Source organism: Notechis scutatus, chromosome 5 (genome assembly GCF_049901735.1).
Source record: "Notechis scutatus isolate UNSWTSFEM ecotype Mainland chromosome 5, rNotScu1.2, whole genome shotgun sequence".
In the NCBI taxonomy this organism is placed as follows: Eukaryota; Metazoa; Chordata; class Lepidosauria; order Squamata; family Elapidae; genus Notechis; species Notechis scutatus.
The window spans coordinates 64,779,289-64,801,469 of NC_142013.1; the positions used below are offsets into that span (position 1 = coordinate 64,779,289).

The 22,181-nt window shown below is 37.1% G+C and overlaps 1 protein-coding gene and 1 pseudogene across 1 annotated transcript in view; both read right to left on the reverse strand.

Moving 5' to 3' along the window:
* The window catches only part of IL1RAPL1 (interleukin 1 receptor accessory protein like 1), a 1,416,302-nt gene that overhangs the window by 112,670 nt on the left and 1,281,451 nt on the right, over positions 1-22,181 (reverse strand). The gene's annotated exons all lie outside the window — the stretch shown is intronic.
* LOC113420487 (U2 spliceosomal RNA) lies at positions 13,201-13,343 on the reverse strand (annotated as a pseudogene).

The window sequence follows — 22,181 nt, forward strand, 5'->3', positions numbered from 1 at the left end:
CATGAAAGGACCTTTTGTTCTGCCCTCCCCTCTGATTTCTGTCCCCAAAGTCAGATCTCTCCCTTGTCTGTACCCCAGGAGCCTTTGTGATCTTTGAGAATAGGATCCTTGAAAGAAGAGATGAAAGGAACTCTTCTGAAAGGACTGGGACAGTCTAGTTTCAGGCTTACAAAAAAGGGAGGGGAGGATCTTCTTCTTATTTTGAGTTTCTACCAGGAGCGGATCCAGGGCAGAGCCAAACAGTTTGTTCCCTTCAAAGGGGGTGGATGCCAACTTCCACTTATGTTTTGTATTCACTTGCCAATGGCAGAGCCAACGAAGGTGCCGTGCTGTTATCTGAGACACTATGGCTCTGGAAGAAAAGTTTACCGAATTAAAGGTTGCATCAGCAGAGAATTCTGCAGCTGTCATTACTTTGGCTATGTACTGATGCGCCCTGGTATTTGATGAAGGAATGGAATCTCTCAGATGATGGAGCCACCTTAGGGAAGATCTGGTAAGGAATGAAGCATCTGTAGCTGCCCTGCTAGCCCATGCATCTGCTAAGTGAGCCCTGTAAAGAGCTAACTCTGCCCTCTTGTCCTCTGGTTTAAGAGCTTCCTCTGCTTGGCTTGGTATAGTAGAGGAAGAAGCTAGGGCTACCACCGGTTCATCTACATTGGGGTCCTGCAGGGAGTTAGAAAATTCTGGCGCTAGGTTGTAAAATTTTCTATCATATCCCATTGGATTGGGATAAGCAGCAGTAGAGGACAAGTTTCTGAACTAATTCAGTGAACATTTGTGGGACTGGAATGACATCTGCTTCAGTGACAGGTTGTGAAAATATTAAGTCATCCGACTCCTCCTGAACTGAAGGCAGTTGGGAGGTAGAGTTTGGATTGGCAAGGCATGCAGTGTTCTTAGCCTTGAATAGTAAAGACTTAAATAGATATGGGCAGAATAGTCCCGTGAAAATAAGTTGATCTGGGGGCTAAGCCCTCATCATTTGACATGTCCTTCTCTAGCTGCTCTGCCTCAGACAAGGATGAATCATTGTCTTGGGAAGATAGTGACACGATTTGTTCCAGCTCGTCTATTTGGTCTTCCCTGCATTGTGTACCCTGGTCAGGCATATGAGCTATTGGGAAACTTGCCCCCTGGGAAGGTACCTGAGGATGAATGGATTCTGCTCTACTTAGCAACCTTGGAGATTGAAGGCAATGCCCAGGGCCTGCTTGCTGTTGTCTTGCCAGGAAGGTCTGTTGCACTCCTGCTGCAATACCTTGTTTGATAGCTTGCTCCATCTAAACTCTCATATGAGGAGGAATTTCTTGGGGAAGAGAGTCATCTGCACAGAGACCAGCAGCTGTGGGGGTGAATGTAGCCTCGGGAGTCCTACATGGTGCAGGCATTGCAGTTGAAGTGTTACTGCACCTGGATTGTGTTCAGAGATCCAGGGGAGGAGCTGGAATGGAGCTTGGAACAGGAGCAACTTTTGGAGGAGATGATATTCTTTTCAGCCTCACGAAGGCACTTTTTCAGATGTTTGTCTAGTGCCTTTTGACACTTCTTGGCATCTTTCTCAGCGGCCTTTGAAGGCTTTTTTGAGCCTGATTATTTGCTTTTGGTTTTGGCCATGGCCTTTCTGGCTGCCGCTCTAGAGCCTGAAACAGTGGAGCCAATAGAGCTTCCACTTTCCATTGCAACCTCCAGATACAGGAGCTGTAGAAATGTGAGGTTTAAATTAAGGGGCAGTTGGCTCGGCTAGGGGCCTGCTCCTGAATGGCAGGGACTCCCTCAAATGATTTAACCCCCCCCCCCCCCTTTAAAAATAATTAATTTATCCAATAATTCCAATTAATGCCAAATAAAGATACACCTTAACTGCACCAGAGTAGGATCCAACAGCCTAATAATACTGGGCCTGCAACAGCTTTAATGCACAGGCAGTCACAGGCCTGGGTGCTAGCTGCTGTCTTGATGACTGGAGCTGGATGTGAGGAATTTGCCAACTGAACTCTTTCAGCGAACCTTTAAGGTTTGTGAATTGTTGTTGAAGGCCCTGTAAGGCTGTGCTAGAACAGCCCTGTTAGGGATTAACTCCTCACAACAGCCTAATTAATTAAGCAAGGCACTGATGCTTTTTTTAAAAGACTCAAATCTGCTAAATACAATTTGCAGTTTGCAGGTACAAAGAAAATGGTGCCAGCTGTTATTTTTGGCATGCAATAGTTCAGTCAGCAGTGAAACCCCCAACAAGAGCTCAGTAACTTAAAGGAGAATTAAAATAATTCAATTGAATGCTCCAAACAGTGCCAGGTAGAGGTAAAAGCACTAATGCCCAGCCCCACAAAGGTGGGGGTTTAGGTGTTCTTTTGAGGGGAATAAGCCTCTGCCCATCTAATATTTTAAATCTCCTGGCACGAATGCGAGCCTGCACCCATAGTGCCGCAATGACCCTTTACTAAAGTACAGCAGCCAGCTATTCAACAAAATGGCCAAAAACTAAGGGAAGACTCTGATCTCTCTGCCTTTCGGTCAGCTCCAATGAATATAGCCGTTGTTTTGAGGTGCAAGCTCGCTAAGCACCCAATGCCTGATTTGGAGCTTTTAGGAGCTCCTCCAGCCAGCTGATTTTAATTGCTTTGGCTGCTTCTTTGAGGCTTTTATGGTGGCTGAGAGGAATTGATCAGGCACTGGCTTGAGAGTACTCAGAGTGCCGTTGGGGCCCTCACTGAGGGCTTAAAAGCTCTGACGGGCAGCTGGTGTTAAAAGTGGTGTCAGGAGCTATATATAATCTTTTTAAAATCACGACTTTCTTTTTGCAGCCAGAAGCTGTGATCTGACCTTTTTTTATTATTTCTGCTTGCTTTCAGACAATCCAGCCAAGAGAAATATGCTCTTCTTGAACGAAGGCTGAACAAAAACTGGGGACACTAAGGAGGAGCCTCAAGGAGGAGTGTCCTCAGAAATCAGCTCAGTCTATCGGACGAGAAACAGAAGCACCTCCCATGTCTGAATGCTCTGAACAGCTCATCTGGAGAATACATTCTAGAATTCTGACAGAGATGAAGGATATTATCTCAGAACCATTGTACCATATCTTTCAAAAATCCTGGAGCACCAGGGAAGTACCTGAGGATTGGAAAAGGGCTGATGTGGTTCCCATCTTCAAGAAAGAGTGGAAAAAACAGACCCAGGAAACTACAGACCAATCAGCCTAACATTAATACCTGGAAAAGATAATCAAAAAACAGATCTGCTAACATCTAGAAATGAATAAAGTAATAACTAGTGGTCAGCGCGGTTTTGTTAAAAACAGATCATGCCAAACCAATCTTATTTCATTCTTCAACATACTGACTGAATTAGTAGACCAGCAAAATACTGTGACATAATATACTTAGACTTCAGAAAGGTATTTGACAAAGTAGACCCCAGCCTACTTCTTGGTAAGCTAGAAAAAAGTGGGATAGATAGCATCACCACCAGATTGATTTTTAATTGGCTGGCAAACCATACTCAACAAGTTGTTCTTAATGGGTCTACATCTACATGGAGGGAAGTAAACAGTGGGATACCACAAGGTTCCATCTTAGGCCCAGTACTCTTCAATATCTTCATGAATTACTTAGATGAGTCCAGAAGACAAGTCTGGGATCCAAAGAGATCTTGACAAACTTAAACAATGGGCCTTATCCCCCCACCAAAAAAATGAATTTTAATGTGGAGAAAAGCAAAGTTTTATATTTAGGCAGGAAAAATGAGAGGCATAAGCGCACATTAGGTAAGATCTGGCTCAAAAACAGTAACTATGAGAAAAACCTTGGAGTCCTAGTGGATGACCACTTGAATATGAGCCAGCAGTGTGTGGCAGTAGCCAAAACATCTAATACAATCCTGGGTTGTATAAACAGAAGTATAAAATCAAGATTATGTCAAATATTAGTACCACTTTATAAAGCCTTACTAAGATCACATCTAGAATACTGCAACCAATTTTTGTCACCACACTACAAAAAAGATGTTGAGACTTTGGAAAAAGTTCAGAAAAGAGCAACTAAGATGATCAAAGGCCTGGAGATTAAAACATATGAAGAACAGTTGCAGGATTTGGATTTTGGTAGTCTGGAGAAAAGAAGAACTAGGGGTGACATCATAATAGTATTCCAATATTTGAAGGGCTGCCACAAAGAAGAGGGGGTCAAATTATTCTCCAAAGCGCCAGAGGGCAGGACAAGAAACAATGGTTGGAATCAAGGAGCAAGAAGCAACCCGGAATTAAAGAAAAACTTCCTAACAGTGAGAACAATTAACCAGTGGAAAAGTTTGCCTTCAGAAATCATGGGTGCTTTATCACTGGAGGCTTTTAAGAAAGACTGGAAAGCCATTTATCTGAAATACTATAGGGCTTCCTGCTTGAGCAGTGGACTGGACTACAAGACCTCGAAGGTTCCTTCCAGCTATTCTATTCTATTCTATTCTATTCTATTCTATTCTATTCTATTCTATTCTATTCTATTCTACAGGTGAAACTCAAAAAATTAGAATATCGTGCAAAAGTTCATTTATTTCAGTAATGCAACTAAAAATGTGAACCTAATATATGAGATAGACTCATTACATGCAAAGCAAGATAGTTCAAGCCATGATGTGGCATAATTGAGATGATTATGGCTTACAGCTCATGAAACCCCAAATCCACAATCTCAGAAAATTAGAATATTGTGACAAGGTTCAATATTCTAGGCTCAAAGTGTCCCACTCTAATCAGCTAATTAAGCCATAACACCTGCAAAGGGTTCCTGAGCCTTTAAATGGTCTCTCAGTCTGGTTCAGTAGGAATCACAATCATGGGAAAGTTAATGCAAAAGAAGTTGGATGTTCCCAAAGTGCTATATCAAAGCACATTAATAGAAAGTTATGTGGAAGGGAAAGTGTGGAAGAAAAAGGTGCACAAGCAGCAGGGATGACTGCAGCCTGGAGAGGATTGTCAGGAAAAGGCCATTCAAAATGTTGGGGGACTTTCACAAGGAGTGAACTGAGGCTGATTTGATACAGCACTTTGGGAACATCCAACTTCTTTTGCAATCACCTTTTGAGGCTTTCCCTCCTTATGGAGGGTGTCAATGATGGTTTTCTGCACAACTGTCAGGTCAGCGGTCTTTCCCATGATTGTGATTCCTACTGAACCAATCAACTTCTATATATCATTCCTTTTTCCTGAAAATAGAATGTTAATATTCATATTTATTACATTCATCAATCTTATATAGTTAATAATACACATATTTATGTTAAATTATATTCTTATTTGAGTATTCAATGTATCATATTCAACGTTACCCTCATTGAAATTCTATAATCCCTTGTTATTAATTCACCTTATAATATAAAAGTATCTATTCCATTAATCCCCCTTTCTCTCACATTTTAATATGGACAAAATAATATTTTACATGTTTACATTTAATAAATTGTACAATTCTAATAATAATAAAATTTCTTCTATCATGTTATATTTCATTAAATTATTTTTATGCCAATCAGTTTCCACATATTTCTTTTCCTACCATAGAATGTTAATATTCATGTTTATTACATTTTACGATTATATATGTTTACTAATAATACACAAATTTATGTAGAATCATAACCTTTTTTTCCCCTTTAGCCTCATCTCTTACTCACACATTGATCATTTCTTAACTTGTGTCTCATATTCCTCTCTTAAATGTTCATCTCTACCTATCATTTTTTGACCTTCTCTCTTAATCATTCCTCCCTTCTCTACTATGTTCCATTGTCTCATTTCCAAGTTATCTATTCTTATCCCTGTCTTTCTCCCAAAAAATTCTCCCTAGATTTCCAATTCCTGTTTTAACTTCCCTTGGTTTATTACATCAATCATTAGCATTTTTATTTTTATTTCCTTTTTATTGTTTCTTTTTATTTGTTGTTTCGTCTGTTCTGTTTTTGTGGTTACTCTTCCAATTGCCTCCTCCTCTTCCTGGATCTCTTGTTTTCTTTCTGTCATTTGCGTCTCCATTTCCAGATCTAGTTCCATGCTCTGTATTTTATTGAAAATGTCCTTAAATCTTCTTGTCATGGTGACTTTAATGTCCTGAAATTCCAATGCAATTTGGACTTCCAGGTTAAGCCCTTCTCGTCGACGGACTGGGGACTGCAACTGTCCGCAGCTTTGATCCGTGCTCTCTCGTTGGAGAGCCCCAATCACTGTGATTAGATGCTGAAGCTGCCTTGGAGGGGCGGCAGAGTAAGGGGAAGCTGCCAGCCAGGTTGAGGGGAGCCGCATCTCCCCTCCCTGGGCTAGGCAATTTTTCACCCTGAAGATAACCGAGCGGTGGTCTAAAAAGGCCACCCTGAAGAGGAGGACTTAACTGGACTAAGATTTGTACAGGAGAGAAGAAAGAGGTGGACAACATAAGAACAGGGCAACTTGATGCAACAATCAATTAAAAGGTACCCCAGGATGGTATTTTAAGAATTTTTATGAAAGAATAAGAAAGCGGCGGATTTTTAAAGGGAAAGGAAAAAAAAGTGAAAATATCTTTGACAGCTGAGCAGGGCTTCGAACCAGGATTGGAAGAAGCCAGAACAAGATATCCAAACAAATTTAAAAAGAAGATCTAGATGGACGTTAAATAATACTATTTTAAAGGAAAAAGACTTCACACAGTGGATGGAGAAAGAATTGGCTTTTTTCTTTAGAGAAAACAAAAAAGAAGATACATCAATTCAGAATGTATGGGATACAATGAAGGCATATGTTAGAGGCTTGATAATAGACTATACAAGGAAAAGGAATACTATGAAAAGGCTAGCCTCTAAGGCCCTAGAGGATGAGCATAAAAGACTTGAAAAAGAGCTACAGAAAATGCCACAGAAAAAGGACATCAAGCTAAAAATGGATATAATTAAACACAAAATGGGTCAAATAGAAAAAGAAGAATTAGCACAGAAAATTAGAGGTGCTAAACAGAACTACTTTGAAGATGCAAACAAACCAGGTAGATGGTTAGCATACAAATTGAGAAAGGAGAAAGAACCAAGGAAAATATTGCAATTAACAGATGACCAAGGCCAAGTTTGCTATGGTAGCAAAGAGAAGAAGGAAATCATTCAAGACTTCTATGGGAAATTATATATGCAAGAGAATATTGATGAGGAAAGAGTTAAGCAGTACTTACAGAATGCTAATTTACCCAAGATACCTAAAGAGACTGAAAAAATGTTAGAAAGCAATATAACGATGATGGAGCTAACTGAAGCACTCAAGAAGCAAAATAATGGAAAGGCACCAGGTCCAGATGGACTTCCGGCAGAATTTTATAAAACATTACAAGAATCGTTGAATCTTCCATTGCTAGAAGTTATGAATGAAGTTATGTTAAAGAAGAAGATACCTAAATCATGGTCAGAAGCCTATATTACACTTATTCCAAAAGAGGAGGCCGACCCATTACAAATTAAGAACTATAGACCCATTTCTCTACTAAATGCAGATTATAAAATTTTTGCTTCAATATTGGCAGAAAGACTTAAAAAATATTTTAATAATTTTATCCATCCTGATCAAAATGGATTTCTGCCAAAGAGACAAATTAAAGACAATATGAGAGTAATCTTGGATACTTTGGAATACTACGAGGCACATCCTGAAAAACAAATGGCTCTGATATTTTTAGATGCACAGAAGGCATTTGATAATGTGAATTGGCGATTCATGTTATTACTGTTGGAACAGATGGGCTTTGCTAGAAAATTTATTCAAGCAATAGAAGCTATATACTATAAGCAAACGGCAAAGGTAATGATAGAGGGAGAACTGACAGACTCTATTAATATAAGAAAAGGAACAAGACAAGGGTGCCCACTATCACCTTTGTTGTTTGTGTTAACTTTGGAAGTGTTAAAAAGAAATATTAGAGATGAAAAGAATATAAAAGGAATTAAAATCAAAAAGGAAGAATTTAAGCTGCAAGCATTTGTGGATGATCTGGTTTTCATCTTAGAAGACCCTTTAGAAACAGCATCAAAATTGATAGAAAAGATAGAGACATATGGAAAGGTGCCTGGTTTGAAAATAAATAAAGATAAGACAAAATTTTTGACAAAGAATATGCTATTAAGACAAAAGGAAGAACTGGCAGATCTATTGAAAATTCAGGTCATGAATAAGATCAAGTACTTGGGGATATATTTGACAGCAAGTTGTAGTACATTAAAAGAGAATAATTATATTAAACTTAAACAGCAGATAGCGCTAGATTTGGTGAAATGGGAAAACTTACAACTGTCACTAATAGGGAGAATTTTAACAATCAAGATGAATATATTACCCAGAATTTTATATTTGTTCCAAACAATTCCAATTAGGCTTGGAAAAGATTATTTTGAAGATTTAAATAAAATTGTGTTGAAATATATATGGCAAGGTAAGAAAGCGAGAATAAAGTTAAAACTTTTGCAAGATGCTAGAATTAGAGGAGGATTTGGTTTGCCTAATTGGGAGTTGTACTACCAAGCTACAAATTTGATGTGGGTTAAGGAATGGATAACACTAAGAAATACTAGATTGTTGACATTAGACGGACATGATTTGTTGTTGGGGCGGCATGCTTTTTTATGGTATAAAGGAACTAAAACACAGGGGTATTTTAGAAGACATTATATACGGGAGCCTCTGTGGTTAAACTGGGAGAAGATTAAAAGACAATGTTATTTGAAAATTCCAGTCTGGTTATCAACTATTGAAGCATTTTCGTATCCTATAATATACAAAAAGGAACAAACAGTTAGATATGGTGAAATATTGAATGAAAAGGGTGAACTTAAATCTATGCAAAAACTAGAGGAACAAGGTATAAAGATGAATTGGTTTTCATATGCGCAAATACATTCAAGGTATGATAAAGATTCTAAAACAGAAGGTTTCTATGATAAACTGACTGACTTAGATAAGATTTTGACAGGTACTGATGAAAAGGTGATTAAAAAATTGTATGGATATTTATTAGAAATTAAACTAGAAGAGAACAAGTTAAAGAAACTATGATTGCTTGGGGGAAGAATTTTGGATATGGGATTGATTTAGAGAAATGGCAAAAATTGTGGTCTCAAAATTATAAAATGACAATGTCCTCCAACAAAACTTAAATTACCTAGTACATTTCTCTCTCTATGTTTTATTAGAAATTAAACTAGAAGAAGAACAAGTTAAAGAAACTATGATTGCTTGGGGGAAGAATTTGGGATATGGGATTGATCTAGAGAAATGGCAAAAATTGTGGTCTCAAAATTATAAAATGACAATGTCAACAGCATATAAAGAAAATTTGTATAAGATGTTTTACAGGTGGCATTTCCCCCCGACAAGAATAGCAAGAATGTTCAAGAATAAATCCGAAAAATGTTGGAAATGTCATCAGACACCTGGCTCATATTACCATGTGTGGTGGACTTGTGCGGATGCTAAAAAATACTGGACTAAAATCCACATGTGGTTGGAAAAAATGACAAAAAAACATATAGACTTGAAACCAGAGATATTTTTATTGGGAATTTTACCTGAAATATATAGTAAAGACTTGAAATACCTGATTGTAAATGTATTAACAGCGGCTAGGATTGTATTTGCTAAAAACTGGAAAAATGAGAAAATACCATCCAGGAGGAAATCATTAAGAAAATATTGGAATGTGCTGAAATGAGTAGATTGACATTTGAAATTAGAGAACAAGAGGATAAACAATTTTATAAAATTTGGGATCTTTTCTATCAATGGTTAGACAATAAAGTACAGTAATGAAATATGTAGACTTTTAGAAAATAATAAATATATAAAGATGTACTTCTTTCTTATTATATCTACAAAAGGATTTTAGGATAGATTTGGGATGATAATATGAACTGTTAAAAAATAAACTAAGTAAATTATGGTTATCTTGTAAAACATGAATGAATAAAAGTATAGTCAAATGATTGATTAATAATGATACTAAGGTATTTAATTTTTGATTGACAATATGAGATTATATGTAATGTAATTGTAATTGAAGACTATGAAATGGAAGTACAAAACAATTTGTAAACCAACCGGCACACTGTATGTACACCTATGGAAGATAGCTTGATGTTTTTATGTTTCATTTGTTTATGTTTGTTTTTAAAAACCAATAAAAATTTTTTTTTTTAAAAAGATATCCAAACAAATTGAATTAAAATACATTGCTGACAAACAGGCACAATTTAAAGCTGGACTTAGGAGTTTTCAAAAAGAAGGGGGAAATATTTAAATTGAAGATTTTATTGGTTTGGAATACCGAGGTTTGGAAAGCCCCGAACAATAAAATGGGGGGGAAAGGTGAGGACATTGTATAACGGAGAGTGCCATCTGGTGGACAAAAATTTAAGCTGAAAAAGGAAAAGTTCCTATTTCTCTATGAATTGGATCTGATACAATGAAAAGGAAATATTGAAACAATATAACAAGTACCCTAAAAAGTGAAAATTGAATTAGAACAAAAGAAAAATTATGGATTGTTGGACTGATTGGTGATTTTGCTATAAACTCAGTTCGGGAATAGTTGTTAATTCAGAAAGTTTGAAGAAGAAAAAAGAAAAAGATTGGTGATTGGTGGATTTTAATGACTATAAGATATAAGAGTGTGTAACGATGATATCTCTGTGGGATCTAAAAATGGAACTTAAAAATTTGAAAGAACTACTACATGCAAGAGGTGAATCACTTGCCTCTGAGTTAAAAGCTATGGAAATGGCAACTGAAGAATATGAAGAGGAAACCTCAGAGAAGGAGGAGTTAGGTCAAGAAGAAGCGATCTTAAATAGACAATCAATACAAAGAACACCACAAAGAAGAGGAAAAAGAAGGGGGGTTAAAAATGGGAGATTTTTAAAAGTAGCTAAAATGGGGAATATTTATAAAAATCAGACAGACAGAAAGAAACAGCAGAAAAGTAAAAGGGGGAAGGAAAATACTGTATATATATATAGAGAGAGGGGGGGGGGGATATAAATCAGAGGGAGAAAAGATTTGGAAAAACAAAAGGGAAGAGAGGTAAATGAGGAACATGAACAGGAAGGAAAGAAATATGGGAATTGTAAAATAAAGAAAAAATTTTCTTGACCTAGAATACATTGGGACAATGGTTAATGAATTAAGAGGGGATTCCGCATTGATATGAGTAATAATAATGTACTTTGCAATTACAAATTATAGAATATAGTTTATTGAGAGGAGGGAGGGGCACTGATATCTTTTTAGAATGAATTGTGAGAAGGTTTAAAAATGAGATTAATATCAGTGACCAAGCAAAATGGATTAATTGTTTCTTTCTTTCTTTCTTTCTTTCTTTCTTTCTTTCTTTCTTTCTTTCTTTCTTTTTTTTTTTTTTTTTTTTGATACCATAAATAAAATTTTATGGAAGTAAAGGGAGAAAATACATTGGGGAATCTGACTGAAAAGTACAATGTAAAGTAGTTTATTTTTCTAGGGATTGATTATTACTATAACTAAGTAAAATAGATGTTTAATTGGGAATTACAGATGAGGGAATTAAGGCATACTTAAACCACTGAGGTGACACCCCAAACTAGTAAAAGGGGAGGGGAAATTTATGTTTTGTTTTATGTGAAAAACTTGTATTAATCTAGACTTTATGAAAAGAATGTACAAATTTGACAAGATGGAATTGCAAATTTGACAAGATAAAAAAGAATTAAAAGGGAATAAGTATGAAGATATGGAAACTATTAGTGATTTAAATGAAAAAAGAGTACTTTGGAAAAGGCAACATTTAAAAGAAATGTTAAGGCTTAAGAAATATATTTGAAATAAATTGAAATGAATTGAGAAGATGTTTAGAATGAGAGTAATATTAATGAATAGCATTAACTTGCGTTTTCCTTTTCTTATATAAAAGTTGAGAGGTAAAATGAGAAAAGAGTACTTTTGGAAAAGGCCACGCTTAAAAGAAATGTTAATGTTTAAGAAATATATTTGAAATAAATTGAAATGAATTGAGAAGATACTTAGAATGAAAGTAATATCACTTAACAGAATTAATGTTTTTTTTATGTAAAAGTTGAAATGGAGAAGTAATAATAGAATTAAGTTAAAAATGGACAAGACAGAATGTTGAATGTAAAAATGAATATATAATTACTATCATATTTGCATCTAAAAGTGGTGACTTGGAATTATGTTGTACACTGAAAAGAGCTTTTTTTAAATGTTGTTTTGGAAAAATTGAATAAAACTTGTTTTTTAAAAAAAGAAATTCCAATGCAATTTATTTGCAAATTCCACTCATCTTTGTTTTTATTTATTCTATATCTTTCTTTCTGTTGTCCAACAGTCCTTTATTCAAACCAAAGTCACTTTTCATACTAAAAATCCAATGTCCTGGAATCTTTATATCCCAAAATTAATCGTTCTATTCTTTTAAATGATCCTAGGGTGAAACCTTCATAAGTTCCTCCACCAGTTAAATCTTGTATTGTAGCTTTCTGGGGTCTTTAATAATAAAAGTCTCTTATTTCTCATTTTAATTCTCCTTAAATCAGGTCTTATCAAAACTTTGGGAATCTAGTATCTTTTTTCAAGAGCAGGTGGTGCTCTTAAATTAGTTTTCACTTTTCTCTTGTTTTCCTTTCTCATCAAATGTTACTAATATTGTCAGAAGATAGATATATATTCCTTCTTTTTTAATAGATTACAGCATTTTTAAAATGTCTATCCAAAGCTAATATCTGTCCAATAAAAAAATCCAGTTTTTTGCATTTTTAACACATTTACTATTTTCTTCCTTTATTTTACTTTACTTCCTTCTTTCTATTTTTAGTACTTTAAATGTCCACTCCTGTGTTAGGTCGCTGCCAGTTTAAAAATCATGATGAGTCCTTTTTTCTGAATATTCTTATCAGGGTTGCATTTAAAAGTTCAAAAGTATTCTCTCACCCAGTTCACACACCATTCACCATCTCTTCACTCCTGTCGGGTATTCAGATTGCCTTTGGCTTCATGGAAGCCATTTTGGTTGCTGCTGCACTCTGTCTTCAGATGAGAGGGTTTTCCATGTTAGGGAGGAGAAATGTGGTTCTCCTCAAACTGCCAAGTGGTCCCCCATTCCTTCACCACCCCTCCAGGATGGCTATGGCTCCAATTGGAGCTCTCTGATGGTGTGAACTCGGAACAGTGCCGCGGAGCTCACAGTCCTTGCTTCTGATAGCACCAGAGATACAGCCGGAAATCTTCTTAGATAATAAACTGATAAGAACAGATCCTACACTTGATCTTAGCCAAAAGGCCAAGAAGCAACTGCATTCTGAGTAGTTCCCTTTCACCCAGGACGCCAGTGCTCACTGCCTACTGTGTGCATACCCAAAAGGTGGGGCCAAGGCAGCAGGGCAGCCCCTCGCTGGTTCCAGGGTAGCCATGCAGGTCAGATCTAAGGCCTAGCAGCATGTGGGGCTTCCCTTTCACCAGGACTGCCCCTGCCTCTGCGTGGGAAAGCCTTAGCCTCTGGTAGCATGGCCACTGGTAGCACTGTCGAACTCTCCCCTTCCCCTCATTCCTTCCTGAGCATGAAGGAAGGAAGGAGATGGAATGAGAAGGGAGGGAGGGGATTATGAGAGGGAGGGAGAGTCTGAGTGAAGTGCTGCATTAGCACTTGGCCACGAGCAACCCTGCTGCCCTTTTGCCATCCCCTTGTCCTCTCCTCTCCTGGTGGTCTCCCATCCTACAACTGAGGAGCCACATCTCCTTGCAAGGAGAGGGAGTGGGCCTTACTCTGATCTACACACTTTGCCCTCCCAGACACACCATGAGCAACCTGGCCAAGGAGAGCATGCACAGCAGCAGCAGGCTCAAAAAGGAGGTAAGTGCAGCTGGATGCCCCCTCTGGGAAGCAGGGCTGAGGTGTGCGGTTCCAGTGCCCTGGGAACGTGAGGGCTAGGTTGGGTGCTTGCCCTCTGCTGCCCAGGGCTCCAGCCAGTCCACACTGCTGTCTGGGGGTCCTGAGTGTGGCCTGACAGGGATGGTGAGGCTCCTCTGGTGGACAAGGGTTTGGCACTCATCCTGGTCTTGCCTTCCTCAGCTGGAGACAATGGATCCCCCCAGCCCTACCCAGACCAACACAGGCACCCCTGATGTGAGCTGGCCATGTCCACCCAATCAGCTGTGACAACCCTGGCCACGCCCACCCAGCCCCCTGTTGTCAACCATAACTCTGATGCGTCCCTCAATGAAATCGAGTTTGACACCCCTGGACTAGAACATTCTGTTCAGTGGTCAATACTCAGGTAAACAGGCATACAACCAGGCAGAAAATAAATCATATATCAGACATACAACCAGAAAACAATCATATATCAGACATACAACCAGGCAGAAAACAAACATCCAATTAAGGAATTTGTAAAGAGTACACACCTCCAAAAGGTGAATAGATTAGCACTTCCGGTTTGCAGGGCTTCGGCGGCAGCAGGAATCTGCGATCGTGCGCAGTTCTGCTTGCGCTCGCCGCTGGAGTGCCCCGAGCCAGCTGGCTTCAGGGCTAAGCCACCCTGTAGAGGTGGTCGAAGATAGGGGAGACCCGGCAGGGTTTGAGGGGAGCCGCACCTCCCATCCTCAGCTGGCTTAACTCCCTTTTCCGAAGGCAGTGGAGCAGCAGTCAGAAATGGCCGCCACAAAGAAGCACTCGTCCGGAAAAGAATTTGCAGGAGGAAGTGAAGAAGTGAAAGTTTTGGCTGACCGGGATAAGAAGCAACATTCAAGGTACCCTGGAATTTAAATTTTTTAAAAAGATACATCGCTCCCAAAGAAGATCCAGAAGCAGCGAATGAAAGTGAAAAGGGAAAGTTTGTTTTTTCTCACTCTCCTTCCTTACAGTGACAGCAGATGAATGAGAAATCGGAAAAACCCGCTTTGGCATCAGCAGGTAATTAAACTGGAAAATCAAAGCCAAGGGGACAATAAAGATTTCTGATCACTGAAAAAACTTTTTTTCACTGTAAGTGGGAAGGGAGAGGAAAAGAATAAGAGTAAGATTTGGCTGGAGGAGACTGCTTGGAATTTAAAAGAATCTAAAGTTAAATTGTAACAAGACTTCTAAAAGATACATTTTAATTGGAACTTTGTAACTGAATTGTAACCCCCAGGAAGAGAAAGTGAAAAAAGAAGAAAGTGTAAAATGAAACAGCTTGTGTGTATTTGGACTGCTTGGTGACTTTGGGACTTTTAGAAATTATATTTCAATGATTAAAAACACTTGGGTGGTTTTTTAATTTTTTTTTTTACAATGGCATCACTTGTGGATGAACTGAAAATGGAATTCAAAAAATATAAAGAAGAGGAACAAGAAGGGAAGGGCTCTTTTGGCTCCGTTTTTCATTTTTTAGAAATGGCAATTTCTACTTATGAGAAACTACAAGAACAAGAAGATTGGGACAAAGAAGAAGCCATCTTTAATGAACAAATAACTTTATCTGGGGAAGAAAGGGAAAAGGGGGAAAAGAGAATAGAGAATTTAAGACCTAAAAAACAACCAAAAAAGGGAAAAATAAGGTGAAAAGTGAATATAATGTTAGAAAGCAACAGAAAAGAGGAATACAGAAGAGGGAAATGGAGATGGAGAGACTAGGGGGTAAAAAGGGCAGAGTGAAGAAGCAAGGGAGGAAGGAAGGGAAGAGAAGCTACAAAGGTTTGAAACAAAATGTAAAGAAACAGGATTTATTTAGAGATAATGGGTAAAAATATAACTGAAAAAGAGATTCTGCAAAGGTACATAAGACTGTATTGTTGTATTTGTATTAGAAATAATGTTAGAAAATTGGAATAACATATGATTATAAAATGGGATAAAATATTCAATGTAATTCAGTGAAACTTTTTTTTCTTGAACAAAATAAATGAAATGAAATATGAGAGAATTGAATTAAGAAGGAATGGGAACATTTTAATTACATAATGTTTTAAAATATAAGTGAAATGGGGGAGGGGAGTAACTACGCAAAATTTATAACTGTTCCCATAGAAGCATGATACCTATTTGAAAAGGAATGTGTAAAATGTTTAAGATTTAAATGAATATTAATTTTAACGATAGAGTTCAATTGGTATAGATTGTTGTTTTAATTATATTATATATTTGTAATTTTTTCTTTTCTTAAAATAGCTTTAGAATGTACTAAGCAGAATCCGTATGAAAGTTATGTATTATATCAAGTGTTAAATTTAGGGGAAAGATATAAAGGCGTCATACTCCAATCAGTGATAACAGGAGAAATTTTATGTTAATGAGAAAAGATAATAGACAGCTGAAACAGGACAGACAAAGGATATAAGTATAATGATTTAAATTAAGATGAAATAAATAAAATAGAATTAAGAGAGTGAAAAGAGGGGAGAAGCTATATAAAAAATGTAGAATGGTAATAAGATATGGAATGGTAGATAAAAGTGAGCATGAACTTGTCTGTACGAAGAGATGTAACCCGGGATCAAGCTGCTTTCAAAAAAGATGTTTTATGTTTTTCATGTTTTGTGTTTTGCTTGTATATGTTTGTTTTCTTAAAAATTAATAAAAATTTTGGAGAAAAAAAAGGTGAATAGATTAGAGAATAGATAGACTGATTATGTACCATCAAGTGTTCTTGGATCAGATTCAGAAGGCAGTTCCTCATCATCATCACTGACCAATTGCATGCTTTCTCCACCTGAAGCCTCAGGGCTGTCCTGCTACAGCTGTGTTTCAGCCAAATCCCTCTCAGATGGCTGCTTGGAGCCATTGACAACTCCCCTCCAGACATGCCTAGAATTGGTTCATCCTCCATCCTTACCTTGAATCCTCTGAGCTGACATCTGGAGAGGTATCTGGGGAAGCCTCCAGGGGAGCCATCACACTATTGTTTCCAAAAATATATATTTTGTAGTTACATTTTCAACATTTGGCAAAACCACAGCTGAGAGAACTAGAAATATTATGCTTCTGTGACTATGCACATTTTCATGTTCTATGGCTTATAATGCCATTAGCTATCATTTATATTCTAATGATAAATATAGCATTTATAACAAGGGCATTATGCATCACTGCACAAAATGTCGACTCACAATGTGAGTCCACTGTGGATGTTCCAGAATCCATTTCCTAAGCAATGTTTTAAAAGTAGACCAGATAACATTGCCCCATGTAAAATATAGATATTAGAGAACATAGAGAACTAATAGATAATAAATGTAAGTTTTTGATATTATTTTTTATATAAAGTCACTCTTGACTTATATTTGGGGTAAAATAATTGATTAATGACTTATCAGTGTGAGCAAACTCTTTGCCTCTTAGCCGCATTATTTACTTGGGGAGAAATCAAAATCATTATATGAAATGAGACTTCAAAAATGAAGATACACTTGTGCTTCTTAATAAATTGGATTTGGATAAAGGCTGTTTAAAATGAAAGATGGGGGGATCGCTAAAGTTGGAACCATCTTTGTTCTGTAGTTTCAATAGAATGGAATGGAAGAATAGCATCAGATATCCAGTGTCGATTTTTGATGTCAGTCCTGTGTTTCTGTAATTAGTGAACTGTTGTTTTCCAAGCTCTACTATGACTTCTTTCCTCCACTAGAGGACAGTGTCTATCTTTAGAAGGAGTCAGCCATTTATTTTTAATCTAAAGAAATGGTTTAGTGTATAAACTCTAATTAAAAACATCAGCATTTGAATAACCTGCTAGTTGCAATTAGCAAACAGTGGATGTTTTGAGCCTGAGTAAAATGTCACCTAGTATGAACAGCCTAAATTATATTTGTACCATTTAGTAATACATGTGACAGTATCTTGCAATGAAATCCACATTAATTTCTTACTATTGATGATTCATCACTGGTAGATCTTTATTTCTCCTGAAGTGACAATAATAAGCAGAATATATAATAAAATGTCATTTTAAAAATATCGAATATATTTTTCAAGCTTTTCATGCTAGATAATCTTACTCTGAATTAATATCCTGAAATGTCTTCAAATGAAGTTTGCTTTCTGATTACTGTTTTAATGCAATTTTCTTGGAAGTGGCTTGCTACTATCTTCCTCCAGGATGTTTTATCAACTGTCCAGTACAGACTTAGAATTTCCAAGAAGCCTCCCACCCAAATAGAATCCAGAACTTATGAGATCAGCCAAAATTGGCAGGTGCTGCCATGAAATTCTAAAAATATTGGGGGAAATATAATTTTAAGTCATTTGACAAGAATAAATAGTGGATCACCCATATTATAGTAGACATACTAAAACAAAGTGGATGAAATCATGAAACTTGTTGCATTGGTTGATCCTTTAAACCAGGATATAATAAACCACTTGCATTGGTTGATCCTTTAAACCGGGATATAGTAAAGAGTGAAGTTTACCAAAATTGAAGTTTTACCTGCCACATAATATCCCCCCTCTCTTTCTCTCTCTCCCTCTCTCCCTCTTTCAACTGATAATAATAACAACTTTCCAAATCATTTTTTAAAATTAGTTTGGGTTAAAGACATGGTCATTTTAGAGCTACAGGAAGAAGGATATTCAGTTGCTTTCTATATATCAGTCACCATGATTGGAATGGGACAATTCATCATGATCTCCTGATAATGTGAAAACATGTGAATAACTTTGTTAGATCAGGTCTAGCATATCTAGTTAGATTATTTAACAGATTAACAGAGTTGGAAGGGACCTTGTAGGTCATCTAGTCCAAGCCCCTGCCCAAGCAGGAGACCCTACAATATTTCTGACAAATGGCAGTCCAATCTCTTCTTGAAAGTCTCAAGTGATAAAGCTCCCACAACTTCTGAAGGCAAGCTATTCCATTGGTTGATTGTTCTCACAGTCAGAAAGTTTCTCCTTATTTCCAGGTTAAATTTCTTCTTGTTCAGTTTCCATCCATTATTCCTTGTCTGCCCTATAGGTGTTTTATAAAATAGCTTTATCCCTTCCTCTTGGTGGCAGCCCCTCAAATATTGGAACACTGCTATCATGCCTCCCCTTCTCTTCTCTTCACTAGACTAGTCATGCCCAGTTCCTGTAACTGTTTGTCAGCCTCCAAGAGGGATAATTGGGCTTTGGGATAATTGGGCTTTGTCGGGGAAGGCTGTGGACAGATCACAAAAACCTAGAGGTGTTGAAAACCCCTTGAAAGCTGTCTCCCAAGCAACTTTGTTGGGCACAATACTTTAAGTGGTTTAACTTCTCATTAAAATACCTGGGGGGGGGGGGATTTTATGGCTGACACTTTATCTAGATTGCCCCAGTATAATAGCATCTGACCTGAAATGAAATGTTCTATTGTTCCTACAAAGCAACTGGCTGTCCCAGTGGTCAACCATAACAACACAAGAGCAAACAATAGATACAAACTCAAGGTTAATCGCACCAAACTTGATTGCAGGAAATACGACTTCAGCAACAGAGTGGTCAATGTCTGGAATACTCTACCTGACTCAGTGGTTTCTTCCCCAAACCCCCAAAACTTTAACCTTAGACTGTCTACTATTGACCTCACCCCTTTCCTAAGAGGTCTGTAGGGGGCGTGCATAAGCGCACTAACATGCCTACCGTCCCTGTCCTATTGTTTCTTTTATTTTTTTTATTTTTCTTATATGTATCCATGTATTCATAACTATGTTTTTACTTATACCTATTATCTTATAAGCAATTGACAAAAATAAATAAATAAATAAAATAAACTACAGCCCAGGAGAAGTGATGATTTAACTGAACTAAATGATTTAACTGAACAGTCAAAAGAAGGTTTAAAATTGGATGATTGGTTTCTAAACACTCAAATGATTGTACTATTCGTGATGGCCTGGCATGGATGGGGGCGAAGTTATATGTCCCTGCTAGTCTTAGGGGGGGCATCCTGAAACATGCCCATGATTCGAAGGTTTCTGGGCATTTTGAATTTGTAAAAACCCTACACTTAGTCAAATGGCACTTTTGATGGTCATCTTTTGAAAAAAGACATAGAAGCTTATGTCGCTAGTTGCCCTTTTTGTGCTTCAGCCAAACGACCTCCTGATAAACTTGCTGGTCTGCTACAAAATGTGGCTAGGCCGAGTGCCCCATGGAAGGAAATTTCCATGGATTTCATTGTGGAATTACCTGAGAGTGGGGGAAATACAGTCATTTGGGTGGTTACTGACCTATTTTCCAAACAGGTACACTTTGTACCCTGTGCAAAGATTCCCTCTGTGAAAATTTTGGCTAAACTGTTTATTTTACATGTGTATAGATTACATGGTATTCCTGAGTGTATAATTTCAGATAGGGGGATTCTATTCACTTCAAAGTTCTGGAGGGAATTTTTAAAGTTATTAGGCTCCACCCAGGGCTTAAGCTCCAACCACCACCCACAAACTAATCTTGTGAGAGAACTAACTCAGTATTGAAACAATACCTTAGATATTATGTAAATTATTAGCAAGATGACTGGTCTGATCTATTGCCTTTTGCAGAGGTAACTTACAATAACTCCATCCATTGTAGCACTGGTTTCACCCGTTCAAAGTAGCTACTGGTCAGGATTTTGTACTCATCACAGAGCTACCACAGGAGAAACCCAAATCCCATCATTGGCAGAGTGGATAACCCAGCTCCAGTTACCTGGCCAGTTAACCATAAAGCATTGGATGATGCTCATCAAGCGCATAAAAAACAAGCAGACAAGAATAGAATTCTACAAAAAACATACCAAGTGGGGGATAAGGTCTTCTTGTCCACTAAGCATTTACAGACCACCCAGAAGTCTAAAAAATTGGGACCTAAGTATGTTGGGCCTTTCCCAATTGTCCGGGTTGTGAATCCTGTCGCTGTGCAGCTAGAACCACCAAAAACCCTTAGAAGGATCCATCCTGTATTTCATGTTAGTTTACTGAAACCTGAACATACTTAGGGCCCCTAAACTTGTACAAGCTTTGATCTAAATATCCTGACAAGCCTTGATGTACTTTTGTATATATTGTTTCATCTGGAATATTTATTTTCCTGTTATTTTACTATGTTTTCTTTTCCAGGGCTAACACCTCTTTTGCAGGAGGGCCGAATATCAGCCTCCAATAATTCTTCCTGACATCTTTTATTGCTTGATTCTTGCCAGCTGCCATGGAAATGCGGGGAGAGGAGGGATAATTGGGCTTTGGGATAATTGGGCTTTGTGGGGGAAGGGTGCTGGAGGTCGAAGTTGTATGTACTGTAAAAGATGGGACACTTTCCTGCTTTCTTTTTCTTTTTAATAAACTTTATTAGTCTTTTATGTCTTTTAAAAACAAAAAGATAACCATTACATTAACAGTTCTATGACATCAATCTCATACATTTCTATCTTTTGTGCATATTTACAAATATATATAATTTGTGCAAATATATACCTTTAATCTATAAGTTGCTTATCTTAAATTTCTTCATTTTCGTTTTCTTTTAAACTATACTTTATTAAACTTTTATTACATTAAAAACATAAATAAATAAACAGCAATTTGTAGTGATTCTCTTATGACAATAATTTGTACATTATTTACAGATATTAAATTATGCATAATTACATTCTTATTTTATCTATTACTTATGGTTAATAACTATCTGTAATCTATCTCCGTTCTATCCAGTAATACCATTGTTCCCACACCTTATAAAATACCGATGTCTCTTTATCTTTTAAGCTCAACGTTAATTTGTCCATTTCTGTGCAGTTCATAATTTTTTGTATAACAAGTTTCTCTGAGAGTATGCATGGCTGTTTCCAACATTGAGCAAAGGCAATCCTGGCAGCAGTTAATATGTGTAATAATAAATATTTTGTACTCTTTACATATTTTTTTGAAGATCCCCAATAGGAAGAGTTCCAGTTCTAAATCTAATTGTTTGTTAGTAATTTTCTGTAGCCAATCTTTGATTTTAAGCCAATATGTTTGAGCATCTGGGCAGGACCACCACATATGGTAGAATGTTCCCTCTTTTTTTTTTACATTTCCAATATACAGGACTCATTTTAGTTTATTTGTATTTCTATTGCCAGAATTCTTCCTTTTGGGTCTGCAAATATTAAGTTTGCCTTTAACTCTTCGTTGATATAAACAGCTATTCCTTTTCATGGTCTGCAGCAGCCGT